The following is a 15,701-nucleotide window of genomic DNA, read 5'->3' on the forward strand; positions in this document are numbered from 1 at the left end:
TTCAAGGGTGATGAGTCAGATAAATTGAACCAAATCACTGTGAACCTGGAAGATGTAGTAGGCCAGATTAATAAACTAAAGAGTAGCAAATCACCTGGACTGGATGGTATGCATCGTAGTGTACTGAAGGAACTCAAAAATGAATTTCTGATCTATTAGTTAAAAATTGTAACCTACCATTAAAATCATCCATTGTACCTGAAGACTGGAGGGTGTTCAATATAACCCCAATATTTAAAAAGGGCTCCAGGGGCAATCCAGGAAACTATAGACCAGTGAGCCTGACTTCAGTGTCGGGAAAAATAATGGAAACTATTCTAAGATCAAAATCACAGAGCATATAGAAAGACATGGTTTAACAGAACACAGTCAGCATGGATTTACCCAAGGGAAGTCTTGCCTCACAAATCTGCTTCATTTTTTTGAAGGGGTTAATAAACATGTGGATAAAGGTGAACCGGTAGATGTAGTGTATTTGGATTTTCAGAATGCGTTTAACAAAGTCCCTCATGAGAGGCTTCTAAGAAAACTAAAAAGTTATGGGATAGGAGGCAATGTCCTTTCGTGGATTACAAACTGGTTAAAAGACAGGAAACAGAGAGTAGGATTAAATGGTAAATTTTCTCAGTGGAAAAGGGTAAACATTGGAGGGCCTCACGGATCTGTACTTGGTCAGGTGCTTTTTAATACATTTATAAATGATCTGGAAAGGAATACAATGAGTGAGGTTATCAAATTTTCAGATGATACAAAATTATTCAGAGTAGTTAAATCACAAGTGGAGTGTGATAAATTGCAAGAGGACTTTGCAAGACTGGAAGATTGGGCATCCAAATGGCATATCAAATTTAATATGGACAAGTGCAAGGTGATGCATATAGGGGAAAATAACCCATGCTGTAGTTACACGATGTTAGGTTCCATATTAGGTGCTAACACCCAGGAAAAAGAGCTAGGCATCATAGTGGATAATACATTGAAATCATCAGTGTGCTGTGGCAGTCAAAACAGCAAACAGAAAGTTAGGAATTATTAGGAAAGGAATCTTGAATAAAATGTCATAATGCCTCTGTCGCTCCATGGTGAGTCCAAACTTTGAGTACTGTGTACAATTCTGGTCGCCGCATCTCAAGAAAGATAGAGTTGAACTGGAGAAAGTATAGAGAAGGGTGACTAAAATGATAAAGGGGATGGAACAGCTCCCCTATGAGGAAAGGCTAAAGAGTTTAGGGCTGTTCAGCTTAGAGAAGAGACAGCTGAGGGTGTATATGATAGAGGTCTTTAAAATTGAATGGCTAACCTCTTCACTTCACTTCCACACCCCCTCAAGAACCACCAGATCAACCGGAACAGGGATCCTTCCCCCAAAATTGCCCACCTAAATAATGCAAGAGAAAGATCTATCTCTATTGCTGGACCCCTTCTATGGAACTCTATCCCGCAGGAATTACGACTAGAAGCTGACATCAAATTATTTTAAAAGGGGATTAAAACTTGGCTTTTTGAACAAGCCTACCAAGAACTGTTAGCATAATTATCTTACACTTCTTTTTTAATACCAAGGTAATGCATATTTTTATTTATTTAAACATTTTTATATACCGGTATTCGTCGAAACATCATATCGGTTTAAATGGAACTGAACATAGAAAGTACAAATTTTTATTATTATTTTTATTATACTATCTCTACCCTAACTGTATTACCTCTCTAAGTGTTTAAATTTTGATTATTTAGCATACTATTTAGTTTGCTATGTTAATTATATTATGAAATAATGTATTTACTTCTTTCTTCTTTGGAAATGCAAATAATTTTAAATGATTAATTGCTACCCACTGTAAACCGATTTGATTTGTTTACATGAAAAGTCGGTATATAAAAATTATTAAATAAATAAAATAAAATGATGGGAGGTCTAGAACAGGTAAATGTGAATCGGTTATTTACTCTTTCAGATAATAGAAGGACTAGGTTCCACTCCATGAAATTTGCAAGTAGCACATTTAAAACTAATTAGAGAAAATTATTTTTTCACTCAACGAACAATTAAGCTCTGGAATTTGTTGCCAGGGGATGTGGTTAGTGCAGTTAGTGTAGCTAGGTTTAAAATAGGTTTGGATAAGTTCTTGGAGAAGAAGTCCATTAACTGCTATTAATTAAGTTTACTTAGGGATTAGCCACTGCTATTTCTGGCATCAGTAGCATGGGATCTACTTAGTGTTTGGGTACTTGCAAGGTACTTGTAGCCTGGATTGGCCACTGTTGGAAGCATGATGCTGGGTTTGATGGACTTTTGGTCTGACCCAGTATGGCAATTTCTTATGTTCTTAAAGCATTATTCCAAAATGCTTAAGACTCCACAAAAAATAAATAAAAATAATTTGCCTGTTCAATGTTTTATAGCAATAAGGATAAGCACATTAATTGCACTATAATAAATTCTTATTTATAGCACCAAACTCATAAAATAATTATTTGACAAGTTTTCATTTGCTGGTAGGTATTTTAAAAAAGTGAAAAGTGCATAGCCACTTAATGCTACCAATTCAAAAATAATAATTCAGTAATACTTAAGTGCAATAAATACAGTTGATGATACTATTCCACCGTCTACTGTATTTCATCCACAGGCTGTTGTAATCCCAATATGAGCCATGTTTCGCCCGATAAGGGCTGCCTCAGGATAATTATCAGTCATATACAAGGTTGAACTTCATAGAACGTGGAAATAATCTACAAAATAATTAAAAACAGGCAATATTTAACTTAAGAAACAACCACAGAGAGGCTACCCACCACACTAAACAGAACACTAGAAGAGTGATAAAGTTATAGAAGATAGCACAGGGAAGTAGAAAGCAAGTTTGCTTACCATAAACGGTGTTTTCTGTGGATAGCAGGATGAATTAGGCATGATCTGTGAGTGATATCTTCTAGTGGCATTGAACAGACTCATCTCTCCATGCAAGTAGAGCTTTGAGCTCTATTGAGCATGTGTGGGAGGTCTCACCTGGGTATTGAGAAGCCTTCTCAGTCTATGTCAAAGCTAACTATCCATGTAGTTGATCTCTATGGAGGAGGACATGCATCTCAGACTAATTATTCAATTATCCAGTTAGATAAAATACATTTGAAGACTGTTATTCCTAGCCTGTTTGGGGCATAGAATACAAAAAGTTGGATTCTTGTCAGTGCGGTTGAGTTCTCCTTTAATAGTTGGTCAGTGCTGTCCTGCAGTCCAAGGTGTGAAGAGTTTTCTCAACATTGTGAGCAGGTGGCCACAGGAAAAACATTGGTTGAACAATCAACTGATATGAAAAGCTGAAGAACTTTGGATGTTTATGAAGTACCACGTTGTCATGAAAAAACTGAAAAGAAAGTGAGTAATGCACCGAAGCTTGCAACACACTAACTCTGCATGCTGATGTGACAGTGACAAGGTCAACCACCTTCCATGTGAGGTGCTTAAGGGTTGTCATGTCCAACAGTTCAAAAACTGGTCTCAACAAATGGGTAAGGTCAATATTCAAATCCCAAGGGACAGTGTATTGTGCATCGATGACTTTATATGTAACAAGCCCGTCATGAATTTGGATACCAGAGGGTGTATGGAGAAGGGTCTGTTATTGACAGAATTATGATAGGCCACAATAGCACTCAGGTAAACCCTAGCTGAAAATGTCATTAGTCTGGAGTCTAACAGGAGGTGCAAGTATGACAATAGGTGTTGCAGCTCACAGGAGAGCGGGGCTAAGCCATTTTGGGTGCACCATGAGAATATCTATTTCATTTACAGGAATAATTGTATCTAGAAGGTTTCCTGGAAGAGAGGCCAATATCTTCCATAGCATTATGAAGGAACAAGGTCAGCTATCGCTTAGCGGTCAACATTCAAGCAATGAGATTGAAAGATAGAAGATTTGGATGATGCAGGCTACAGCTTTTTTGAATCAGCAGAAGAGGGTGGGAGTGGAGGCGAACTGGACAATGAATGGAAAGTTGTATGAGTTATGCATACCAGATTTGTCTCAGCCATGCTGGAGCTATGAGAATTATGCATGTATGATTTCAAAGAAGTTCTGCAATGTCCTTACAATAAGTAGTAGTGGTGGAAAAGCATATACGAGATCTGTCCCCCAAACCTGAAGAAAAGCATCTTGAGCCAACCTGAGTGCACTTGTAAGAATGGAGCAAAATTAATCAAGTTTGTTGTTTTGAAAAGAGATCAATAAATCCCACAACTTGAATAGTCTGTTGGCTATGAATTGTCTGAGGGACCATTTGTGAGGACAAAAAACACTGTGGACTTGGTCCGCCAGAGTGTTGGATACCCCAGGAAGATATGTGGCCTGAAGAGTCACCTGATGGTTGATTGCCCATTGTCATATTTTCAGTGTCTTCTAGGATCTGATGCCACCTTGTTTGTTCATGAAAAACATATTGACCTGATAGTCTGTCTGTTTGAATCAGAATACTCTTCCCTCGGAGTAAGTATGAATGTTCAGAGTGCATTCTTCATATCTCTCAGTTCCAGAAGGTTGATTTGGAGAAAGCATTCTTCAGGGGACCAAGTGCCCTGTTTTCAACAGAATTGGATATAAGCCCCCCAGCCCATGGTTGAGGTATCAGCCATCAAGATCAATTGATAAGGAAAGGGTTGAAGAGGAACTCTGTCCCAAAGAATGTAGGGAAGCAGCCACCAACTGAGCTCTTGTTTCATTTCTGGGGGTATGTGGACATCTGTGTTCAGCAGTTGGGTAAGCTGGTTCCATTGGTTGTGCAAACCCCATTGGAGATAGAAAATATACAGTCACATCATCAGAATTATGTGTATTGACGCTGCTATGTGGCCAAGGATGACTAGAACATGATGTGCAGTAGAAGAGGGAGTCAATAGAATTTTTCTCACTAGAAGATGAAGGGTTTAAGCCCTCTTGGAGGGCAGGAATCCTCTTTTATGCAAATAATCTATCTATGCCTGATGAATTGGAGGCACTGTATTGGAATGAGATTGGAGTTTTTAAAGTTGATGAGAAATCTGAGGTTTTCCAGTAGCTTGATTGTTGTAAGGAGGGCACGTAAAACTCCTTCTTGAGAGGATGCTGTAATCAGCCAGTTGTCTAGATAAGGGAAGACCTGGATCTTCTGACATATGAGGTAGCCTGCCACCATTGCAAGGCACTTGGTGAAGACCCTGGGAGCAACTAACAGGTCAAACGGAAGTACCTTGTATTGGTAGTATATAGAATCCACCTGAAAGCGAAGGTAGTGCCAGAAAGAAGGGTGGATTGAGATATGTCATAGGCATCCTTAAGGTCCAGGAACATATCCATTCTCCCTGTTGGATCTGAAATACATGATGGATCGCAAACCTCCCCACTTCTGGGTTTTGAGAAGTAGTGGAAACAGAAGCCACTGTTTATATTACAAGTTGGGATTTGTTCTATTGTATGTTGTTGGAGGAGAATCTGAACTTTCAGGTGAAGTTCAAGTAACTGTGGTGGATCCGACAGGGGAGCATTGAGATGCAGGAAAATAGGGATACTGAACAATCCTGAACACCCTTTCTTCATTTTTTATTTTGCAACATCCTTCCAGGAAGGACTGGATTTTGCCACTTATGGAGTCGGGGTTCTCCAGGATAGGTGGAATCATAAACTGGCTCCAGACTTTGGGATTGTTGAGAAGACTGTTGCGTTCATCGCTGCTCGACGCCCTCACTCCGCCCTCTGTGAAGACTCCCTCCGGGTCTGATACACAATTGGCTGCCGCGGGTTTCTTTGCCTTCTCCCTCCGGCGTCCCCGGACCGGCATGATGCTGTGGATCCGCCATGTTGCCTGATGACGAAGGGCGCGCGAGTGCGCTCCGATGTATGTACCAGCAAGGACATGAACCTCGGGGGCATCCCCCTGAATTGACGTCATCCGCTTCCAATATATAAGGTCTCAGTAATTCCTAACGAATCGAGTTAGCAAGGGGTTTCGCTACCTAAGCTACTCTGCCTCCTCGGACTTACCAGGGTTACCCGCTCCTCGGGAGCCTCGCTCTCTTTTCTTTATTTCAGATTGCCGACAGGAACCGGTACTCGCTCTTCGAGGGCCCATGTTCCTGAACACTCTGAAGATTCTCTACTGCCTATCGCAGATGATTTTCTATTGCCTGGAAGCTATCGCAGAAACAGACATTTGTGAGTTACTATTTCAGATTGCAGATAGGAACTGGTACTTGCTCGAGGGCCCATGTTCCTGTACACTCTGAAGATTCTCTACTGTCTGGAAGCTATCGCAGATACAGACATTTGTGAGGTACTATTTCAGACTGCAGATAGGAACTGGTACTCGCTCCTTGAGGGCCCATGCTCCTGTACACTCTGAAGATTCTCTACTGTCTGGAAAATATCGCAGATGAAGATTCTCTACTGCCTGGAAGCTATCGCAGATACAGACATTTGTGAGTTACCATTTCAGATTGCAGATAGGAATCGGTACTCGCTCCTCGAGGGCCCATGTTCCTGTACACTCTGAAGATTCTCTACTGTCTGAAAGCTATCACAGATACAGACAATTGTGAGTTACCATCGCTCTCTCAGAGCTTTCCCTGGAACCAGGTACTCGCTCCTCGAGGGCCTAACCATTTCCAGCTACTGAGCTTCTTAAGACCTTATGTGAGTTTTGTCATCCAGTTCTGGCTATGTATACAGCATATCCTGTCTACTATCTATAGTTTCTCTACAGCTCAGCAATCCTGGGAACACCGTTCCAGTACCTGAGGGACTTCAGCCCTGCCGGGCATATCAGCTCACTACTGCCATCTTTGGTGGTTCTACTAACCTATCTAATAAAAGTACTATGTGTGTCTGTCTCTATACCCAAGCCTAGCCGGTGGTCCCTCTCAGGATATCCTCCTGGGGGCACTGACATCTGCCATTGGCCCAGGGATCCACCTATCTACATTCCTTTACAGCCAAGTGCCCTCTCCAAGCACTCCGCTGGTAACAGATTGCTACTTCTTCTCCATCAGGAGTCTTCAGCAACAGTTCATTACAGATTGTTATCTCCGCAGTCTTTACCTTAACAGATGATAACTCCCAGCTCTATCACAGTGCTGGTTCCACTACAGATTGCCTACTCTCTAGCAGATCATACAAGATTGCTAACTCCGCCTACGGAGTCTACAAGATTGCTAACTCCTCCCTTCTCGAGGGGTGATCAACATCAGACTGCTAGTTCCTGCAATCCGTACACAACAGATTGCTAACTTCTCCCATCTCGAGGAGTAGTGCACAACAGATTGCTAACTCCTCCCTTCACGAGGAGTGATCTACAGCAATGATTCCAGTTGATGGTGCTCCCTTTGATGAGTTCTAGCCAGAAGATATTGGTGCTGTTGTCTTTCTGCTGGCAAGGGTGGTGGATGATACTGGTGCAGAATGTGGTAAGGATGCTTCTGATAGTAAGGTCACTTGTATGAGTAGAAGGATCTTCTAGATGTAGGTTGGGGGTTTGGCGTGGCTCATGAACATTTTTGTGAATGCTGCTAACTCATAGCCAAGCCATACACTTGGCCACAATGGAGCTGTTGATGTTTTAGTAACTGAATCAAAGGATTCATAAACAAAGTGAAGGGGGTGCTCAACAGCTTTTTCTAAGTCCAGCAAAGGTTATGGAGAGAAGGACTTGCTAGTGTCAGACCATATGAAAGGTTTGAGGTTCTGCACACAATCATGGATAGATTAAACCAGTTAACATAGAAACATGAAACATGTTCTTTCCAAAGTTGTCAAGGATCTGGTATCCTTTTCTGGAAGAGAGTTAGATTGCAATCTTGTTTTCCTGGCCTTTTTGAGGGCAAATTCCACCACTATTGATTGGTTGAAAATTGAACAACACCATAGCCAGGAGACTTTTGCATTCTATACTTAACACATTTTCTGCCCATGTTATACCAGAAATGGGGATTTTCCATATCTTCATCTGCAGGGTATCTAAGATAGCATGTGTTGGCAAAGCTACCAGTTCTAAAGGGATGTCTAAAATCTGTATCAGTCCCATTATCTTCTAACCAGGGTCTATGTCTTTGTGCACATGAATTTTGACAGTTTTACCCATCTACTCTATAAACTGATTAAGAAAGATCCTCTAGAAGAGAAGTGTGATCTGGTAGACCCAGTAGCAGATCCAAAGGGATACCTGCAGAACTTCCTGGATACTCCCCTGGGAATGGTGCACTAGACCATGATTGCAGAGATGATTAGGGTGAAAGAGGCTGGTACTGCGACAGACTCAGTAAGATCAAGGGCTGATGCCTTTCTTCAGAATGAGAAGAAAATGCCATGACTGAGGATGAAGATCCACGAAGTGGAGGCACCATGGACACATGAACTAGAGAAGATGTGGGTACCACAATTTGGAACTGCAAAATGGGACAAGAAGTTACTTTACAAGTTTACCTATAAGCAAGAAACAGAAACCTCTGAGAATTTCTGTGACCTGTTCAACTGAGTGTTGAGCTCTCTGGGCAGTGTCGGTGGAGGGATATCTTCTTCTGAAACCAGAATAGGCTCCTTCTCCACAATGAGAGGTCTGTTGGAGGAAAGTGGAATGATGGAACAGATGGGATCTGAAGTTTCAAGATGTAATCCCTGAGTTAGAAGTTGTGATACTGGAAGAGCTCTAGTTATTGAGGACAGCAGATGGAGCAACTCCTCAGCCAGCAACATTCTGGATCTCATGTAGAGTTTAATGGATAGGTCAAATTCGTAGTATCTCAGGCTCAAAAAGTCTGAAACACATAGCATGTCTCTCATGGGTTAACACCAGTAATATGGGAGATGAGACCAAATGTTTCATAGATTTGGATTGCGTGGAGCTGTGGTGAGAAGAGAAGCCTGAGTACATCAAGGATGGGCAGGGAGGGAAAGTCTTGGATCCTTCCTGCATGGGAATCATTGATATAAAGGTCAATTGCATCGGTGGATCATTATTGGATGTTGCATTAATGTGATGAGAAAATTATGCGCTGTTGCTCCATGTATCAATCCATCGTGTGCTCAAATGCATCAATAGCACCGATGTTCCTTGGGTCGAGTGCTTTGATACACTGTGGTTTGGTTGTGGTCAGAACCAAACAACGATAAGAGGTCATAGCCATCTGTTATAGACATTAATTGGCTGTAGACGTAGATCTTGAAGCCACTTACCATAGCTTTCTTCTTACCAGACATGTTGAGAGGAAATTCCAGAAGGATCTGTTTTTTTTTATTAGTTCCATCCCTCTTCTTTTTCCTTTTTTTTTAAAGAGCACTGAAATGTACTGTTTGGGGTAAGGTAGTGAGGCAATAAAAAGAAGATAAAAATAATAGAAAAATGAGGTTTGTAGAGTGGAGACAGAGTAACCATCTATGCTGTAGCTTGTACAAAAAAAGACTGAGGAGGCTTCTAAGGCAAAGCCTGCACAGAACTCCCACTATGCTCAGTAGAACTCAAAGCTCTACTAGATTGGAGAGATCAGTCTGTTTGGTGCCGCTGGATGACATCACCCACAAATCATGGCTAATATAGCCTGCTTACTGACAGAAAAAATGGGCTTTTATTTAAGTCAAGGCAAAAATTGTTTATATATAATCATTGGCTTATAAAAATGAAATGGAAGAAAATAAATCTTTATTATTGAAATCTTAACATTGGAAAATAAAAATAATGGGGCTTACTGAATCATGATTCAGTGATTACAACAATATCTAAAGAGTTTATTTGTCAAAGGGTGCTAAATTTGAAGCATTAATGGCAGCATCAATATGGTACTTATAAAACATTTATGGGATAATTTTTGAAAGGATATGAATAATTTATGAGTATAAATCAGCTTCTGCAAATTACAAGGGGATTATGCCAGGAAAAGTATACATGTAACTCAATTGCACACATACTGTTCCCTGGAGTCACAGTAAATATTCCACAGGACAGAGCTGGAGTACGGAAAGCATTTATGTGAATAATTTAGATTTTCAAAAGCATGCACACTTGTGCATGTAGAAAATTACACATACTCCAGAGTGGATATAACTTTATGTGTGTATAGTGTACACATATACTTGGACAATACATGAATCTTCAAAAGCAGATTTATGCACATAAATGTGTATATAGAAAATTACACCTACTCCAGAGCAGGTATAACTTTCTGTGTGTATAGTGTACACACATACTGGGACAACAAATCAATCTTCAAAAGCAATTTTATGCGCATTGGAGGTAATTTTCAAAGGATTTACACATGTAAATGTGACTACTATCATGGCAATTTTCAAAAGCCATTTACTCGAGTAAAGTGCACTTATGTGAGTAAATCCTGTGGACAATTCAATGGCATACATTGTAGTAATTTTCAAAAGCCCATTTACTCGAGGAAGGTGCATTCACTTGAGTACAACCCAGTTTTATTCGAGTAAATGCTTTTCAAAATCAGGCCCATTATATGCTTGTAGAAAATTAAACATACTCTAGAGCATGTTTAACTTTTAGTGTGTATAGTATACACATATACTGGGACAATCTATGAATCTTCAAAAGCGTATGAGTCTGCTATGAAAATTTGGGATAAAGGCTGTGGGTTTGTTGTACCTGTACAAAAAAATTAACTACACCTCTCCAAGTGTAGTTATGTTTTTGAAATTAACACATCTGCGCTAACATTAGCACTGTGATAAGTAGTGAGATAATTAGCAGTTTTGCATCTATTTACCTAATCACAAAATTTGGCATTAATGTTAATGCAAATTTAGATTGTAAGCTCTCTGGGGATAGGGAAATACCTACAGTATCTGAATGTAATCCATTTTGAAGTGCTGAAAAAAGCACGAAAAGTGGAATATAAATCTAAATAAATAAATAATCATTAATTTAACACGTTGAGTCTTGTGTTATCACTAGCAAACATTGATAAAGAAACTGGTAGATCTGACTCAACCATCCAGGCTAGCAAGTCTGGAAGTTTATTACCTAGAGCAGGGGTGGCCAACCTTTCATGCACTAATTGCCAAGGAAGCAGAATGCAAGTGAGAAAGAAATGAGGGGTGGGGGTGGGAAAAGGGGTCCTTTGAGAAGCGGGGCATGAAGTGGTGCTCCTCCCCCATATCACCACTAGTACTCTATCAAGTTCCCCATCCTCTCTCAAGTTCCTCACCTTATCCTGACCAGTTTCTCAATCTTCCTGTACTGTCTTACCCTGACCTCACTGGCTTCTCTCAATTTTTCAACCAATCTCTATCATTCTCTCATCCTGTCCCTACCAGTCTCTCTCCAGTCCTGTCTTAATCTCTCTCAATCCCTCACTCTGTCATCTACCACTCTCTGTCAATTCTCCCACCAATCTCACTCTCTCTGAATTCCTCTAACCTGTTCCTGCTATTAATTAAGTTTACTTAGGGAATAGCCACTGCTATTACTAGCAACAGTAACATGGAATAGACTTAGTTTTTGGGTACTTGCCAGGTTCTTATGGCCTGGATTGGCCACTGTTGGAAACAGGATGCTGGGCTTGATGGACCCTTGGTCTGACCCAGTATGGCATTTTCTTATGTTCTGTCTTCATCAGTTTCTCTAAATCTTACCACCAGTCTGTCTCTCAGTCCTCCATCTGCTCCCAAAAGCCTCTCTCTCCCTAACAATTCTCCAACCCTGTTTTCACCAGTACCTCTATCAAACCCTCACCCTCTGTCAACAGCTCCAGCATAGCAAACCCTCAACAAGAACAATGATGGAGGCTTAGCAATCCCAACATAACACTTTCCACCCCGCTCCTTCTGCTCCTCCCCCTTACCCCCTCTCTGCACCAGTATCTTCATGCCCCCATCGTCCTGACCCTGTCTCTATCTGAGTGCATGCTCCCCCTCCCCAGTAGCTTCTCTGGCTGTCTCTCATTTATCATCCATCATTACTCCCAACTCTTGTGCCCTTCTCTCCTTCATCACAGCACTGTCTCCCTCCCTATCACCATCTCTGGCTTCCTCTCACCCCTCCATCCCAATCATACCTATGGGTTGTATTATTCCTCCCACCTCTTTCCACATCACTATCTCTGGCTCTGTTATCCTCCCTCCTTTCACCACCCTTAGTTTTTCTCTTCATTACCTGTGGTTCTCTGTCATCCATCATCCCCTCCTTCACACCTCTGATTTTCTCTCTCACACACCCGCCCCCTCTAGCTTTCTAACACCCTTCTACTGCCCTTTCTTCCAATTTTTCTGATACCCTTTTTAAATCCATTCTAAGCTCTCTTCTGCCCCCTCCACTCCCTCATTCTCTTCTGCCCCCTCCACTCCCTCATGCTATTTTACACACAACCTTCCTCCCACATGGTTCTCGTGCTCTTGTCCCTCTCTCATCCCTGAGGGGGGATATGATAGAGGTCTTTAAGATCATGAGAGGTCTTGAACGGGTAGATGTGACTCGGTTATTTACACTTTCGAATAATAGAAGGACTAGGGGGCATTCCATGAAGTTAGCATGGGGCACATTTAAAACTAATCGGAGAAAATTCTTTTTCACTCAACGTACAATAAAGCTCTGGAATTTGTTGCCAGAGGATGAGGTTAGTGCAGTTAGTGTAGCTGGGTTCAAAAAAGGTTTGGATAAGTTCTTGGAGGAGAAGTCCATTAATGGCTATTAATCAAGTTTACTTAGGGAATAGCCACTGCTATTAATTGCATCAGTAGCATGGGATCTCCTTAGTGTTTGGGTAATTGCCAGGTTCTTAAGGCCTGGTTTGGCCTCTGTTGGAAACAGGATGCTGGGCTTGATGGACCCTTGGTCTGACCTAGCATGGCAATTTCTTATGTTCTTATTCTTTCCATCCTAGCCCTGGTTCCCTCACTCCTGCTGCAGACATCTGACAGTCCATTACTGATTACAGGGAGATGGGAAAGAAGTCAATAATCACATCCACCTCACATTTTCCCAACATCTCCTTCCTCAATTCTTCTAGCATTCATCCCTTTTCAAGTCACTCCCCTCAGATGCTTCACTCCCTTTTGCACTGCTCCTACAGCAAGCATTCAAATCCTCACCTCCTGCAACATTCATCACTTCTCCACTTCCCTTCACCCCAGTCCAAACATATATCACATGCATTCACTCTCTTACATTGTCATAAATCATTCAGGCCTGACTGGAGTTTGAAATGCCTCCTCCCTTCTACTGTCAGCTGGAAACATAATGATATGCTGGAACTGGGAGAGTGTCCTCTCCATCCTCTCTCTTCTGGACAGCATAGCAAAGAGATCTCTGTTCCAAGCAACAGGTAGGGTGGAGGGTAGACAAGGATGGCGAGGGCTATAACTGGTCTCTGGTTCTTTTCTGCTGTTCTGTCAGCTCCAGCCTTGCCTCTTCCCCTCCTGTCATCGACTTCTGCTGGTTGCAGACAAGAGGGGAGGGACAGAACAAGAAAGAACAGGGGAAAGCCCTTACTCACTGTTCCCTATCACCACAGCAGCAAGCATCACTGTGAGCGTAGAGGGAAGGGGCTGGAATAGAATGGATCTTCTCTGCTCTGTTATGCTGTTATGTGCTCCCTGCTCCATCCTTTTTTCTCCTGTCTTCCACATTGCTGCCCAGTTCACAAGGGGGCAGGAGGACAAGAGCTGCATTATGAACATGAAAGAGCCACATGTGGTCCCCCTGACCTAGACAATAAGGATTTATGCCTTCAAACTTCCAGATATTTCTCATCTTGTCTTTTTTCTGTATAGCTTCACACCTGCTCCCCTGGCCTTTCCTGTTAATTCCAGGTAGTCTTGTGAGATATTCCTTTTGTATTTTTCTTCACTATCTTCATTTGTTTGTTAAATGTGAGAAACAAATTAAACTGTCTTCCATCCACTACCCCCTCATCTAATTTAAAAACTGTCTATGTATGATCTGAATCTATCACATTGGATCCCAGTTCTTCTCACATACATATGCAGGCCCCTACTAAAGTATAACTTTTAATTGTTCCATGCATAGTGGCAGTCCTCAAGATATCCAAAACCCTCTTCTTTGTAACAATTCTTGAGCCATGTACTGAAGATGCTGTTGCACCTTGTGATAAACATATACCAGGGAAATTAATATGATAAAAGCCCTGCTGATTGTCGCAGCCAAGAGGGTGGAGATGCAGAGGCAAGTTTAGTGATGAGTTCTAAAGTCCCTGGTATAAGGTATAAGTGAGACATCAATACTGTGCTGAAATGTAATGATTAACCCATGCTCTGGGGTGGAGATGCAGAGGCAAGTTTAATGATGAGTTCTAAAGTCCCTGGTATAAGGTATAAGTGAGACATCAATACCGGGCTGAAATGTGATGATTAGCCCATGCTCTGGGGTGGAGAAGCAGAGGCAAGTTTAGTGATGAGTTCTAAAGTCCCTGGTATAAGGTATAAGTGAGACATCAATACTGTGCTGAAATGTGATGATTAACCCATGCTCTAGGGTGGAGAAGCAGAGGCAAGTTTAGTGATGAGTTCTAAAGTCCCTGGTATAAGGTATAAGTGAGACATCAATACTGTGCTGAAATGTAATGATTAACCCATGCTCTAGGGCGGAGATGCAGAGGCAAGTTTAGTGATGAGTTCTAAAGTCCCTGGTATAAGGTATAAGTGAGACATCAATACTGTTCTGAAATGTAATGATTAACCCATGCTCTGGGGTGGAGATACAGAGGCAAGTTTAGTGATGAGTTCTAAAGTCCCTGGTATAAGGTATAAGTGAGACATCAATACTGTGCTGAAATGTAATGATTAACCCATGCTCTGGGGCGGAGATGCAGAGGCAAGTTTAGTGATGAGTTCTAAAGTCCCTGGTATAAGGTATAAGTGAGACATCAATACTGTGCTGAAATGTAATGATTAACCCATGCTCTGGGGTGGAGATGCAGAGGCAAGTTTAGTGATGAGTTCTAAAGTCCCTGGTATAAGGTATAAGTGAGACATCAATACTGTGCTGAAATGTAATGATTAACCCATGCTCTAGGGCGGAGATGCAGAGGCAAGTTTAGTGATGAGTTCTAAAGTCCCTGGTATAAGGTATAAGTGAGACATCAATACTGTGCTGAAATGTAATGATTAACCCATGCTCTGGGGTGGAGATGCAGAGGCAAGTTTAGTGATGAGTTCTAAAGTCCCTGGTATAAGGTATAAGAGAGACATCAATACTGTGCTGAAATGTGATGATTAACCCATGCTCTGGGGTGGAGATGCAGAGGCAAGTTTAGTGATGAGTTCTAAAGTCCCTGGTATAAGGTATAAGTGAGACATCAATACTGTGCTGAAATGTAATGATTAACCCATGCTCTGGGGCGGAGATGCAGAGGCAAGTTTAGTGTTGAGTTCTAAAGTCCCTGGTATAAGGTATAAGTGAGACATCAATACTGTGCTGAAATGTAATGATTAGCCCATGCTCTGGGGCGGAGATGCAGAGGCAAGTTTAGTGATGAGTTCTAAAGTCCCTGGTATAAGGTATAAGTGAGACATCAATACTGTGCTGAAATGTAATGATTAACCCATGCTCTAGGGCGGAGATGCAGACGACAAGTTTAGTGATGAGTTCTAAAGTCCCTGGTATAAGGTATAAGTGAGACATCAATACTGTGCTGAAATGTAATGATTAACCCATGCTCTGGGGTGGAGATGCAGAGGCAAGTTTAGTGATGAGTTCTAAAG

The 15,701-nt window shown here is 41.6% G+C and overlaps 1 protein-coding gene across 2 annotated transcripts in view; it reads right to left on the reverse strand.

The window, feature by feature from the left end:
* LOC115093338 (fibrous sheath-interacting protein 2-like) overlaps positions 1 to 15,701 on the reverse strand; it is a 561,966-nt gene that overhangs the window by 200,567 nt on the left and 345,698 nt on the right. Inside the window, exon 1 of one of the 2 annotated variants that reach the window (XM_029604966.1) lies at positions 2,591 to 2,731. The exons of the other annotated variant lie outside the window; for it this stretch is intronic. The gene's annotated coding sequence lies outside the window, so the exon portion shown is untranslated. Of the gene's footprint in view, positions 1 to 2,590; positions 2,732 to 15,701 lie in introns of those variants that run through there. 2 annotated transcript variants of the gene reach the window in all.

The sequence above is a fragment of the Rhinatrema bivittatum genome, chromosome 6, assembly GCF_901001135.1.
Source record: "Rhinatrema bivittatum chromosome 6, aRhiBiv1.1, whole genome shotgun sequence".
In the NCBI taxonomy this organism is placed as follows: domain Eukaryota; kingdom Metazoa; phylum Chordata; class Amphibia; order Gymnophiona; family Rhinatrematidae; genus Rhinatrema; species Rhinatrema bivittatum.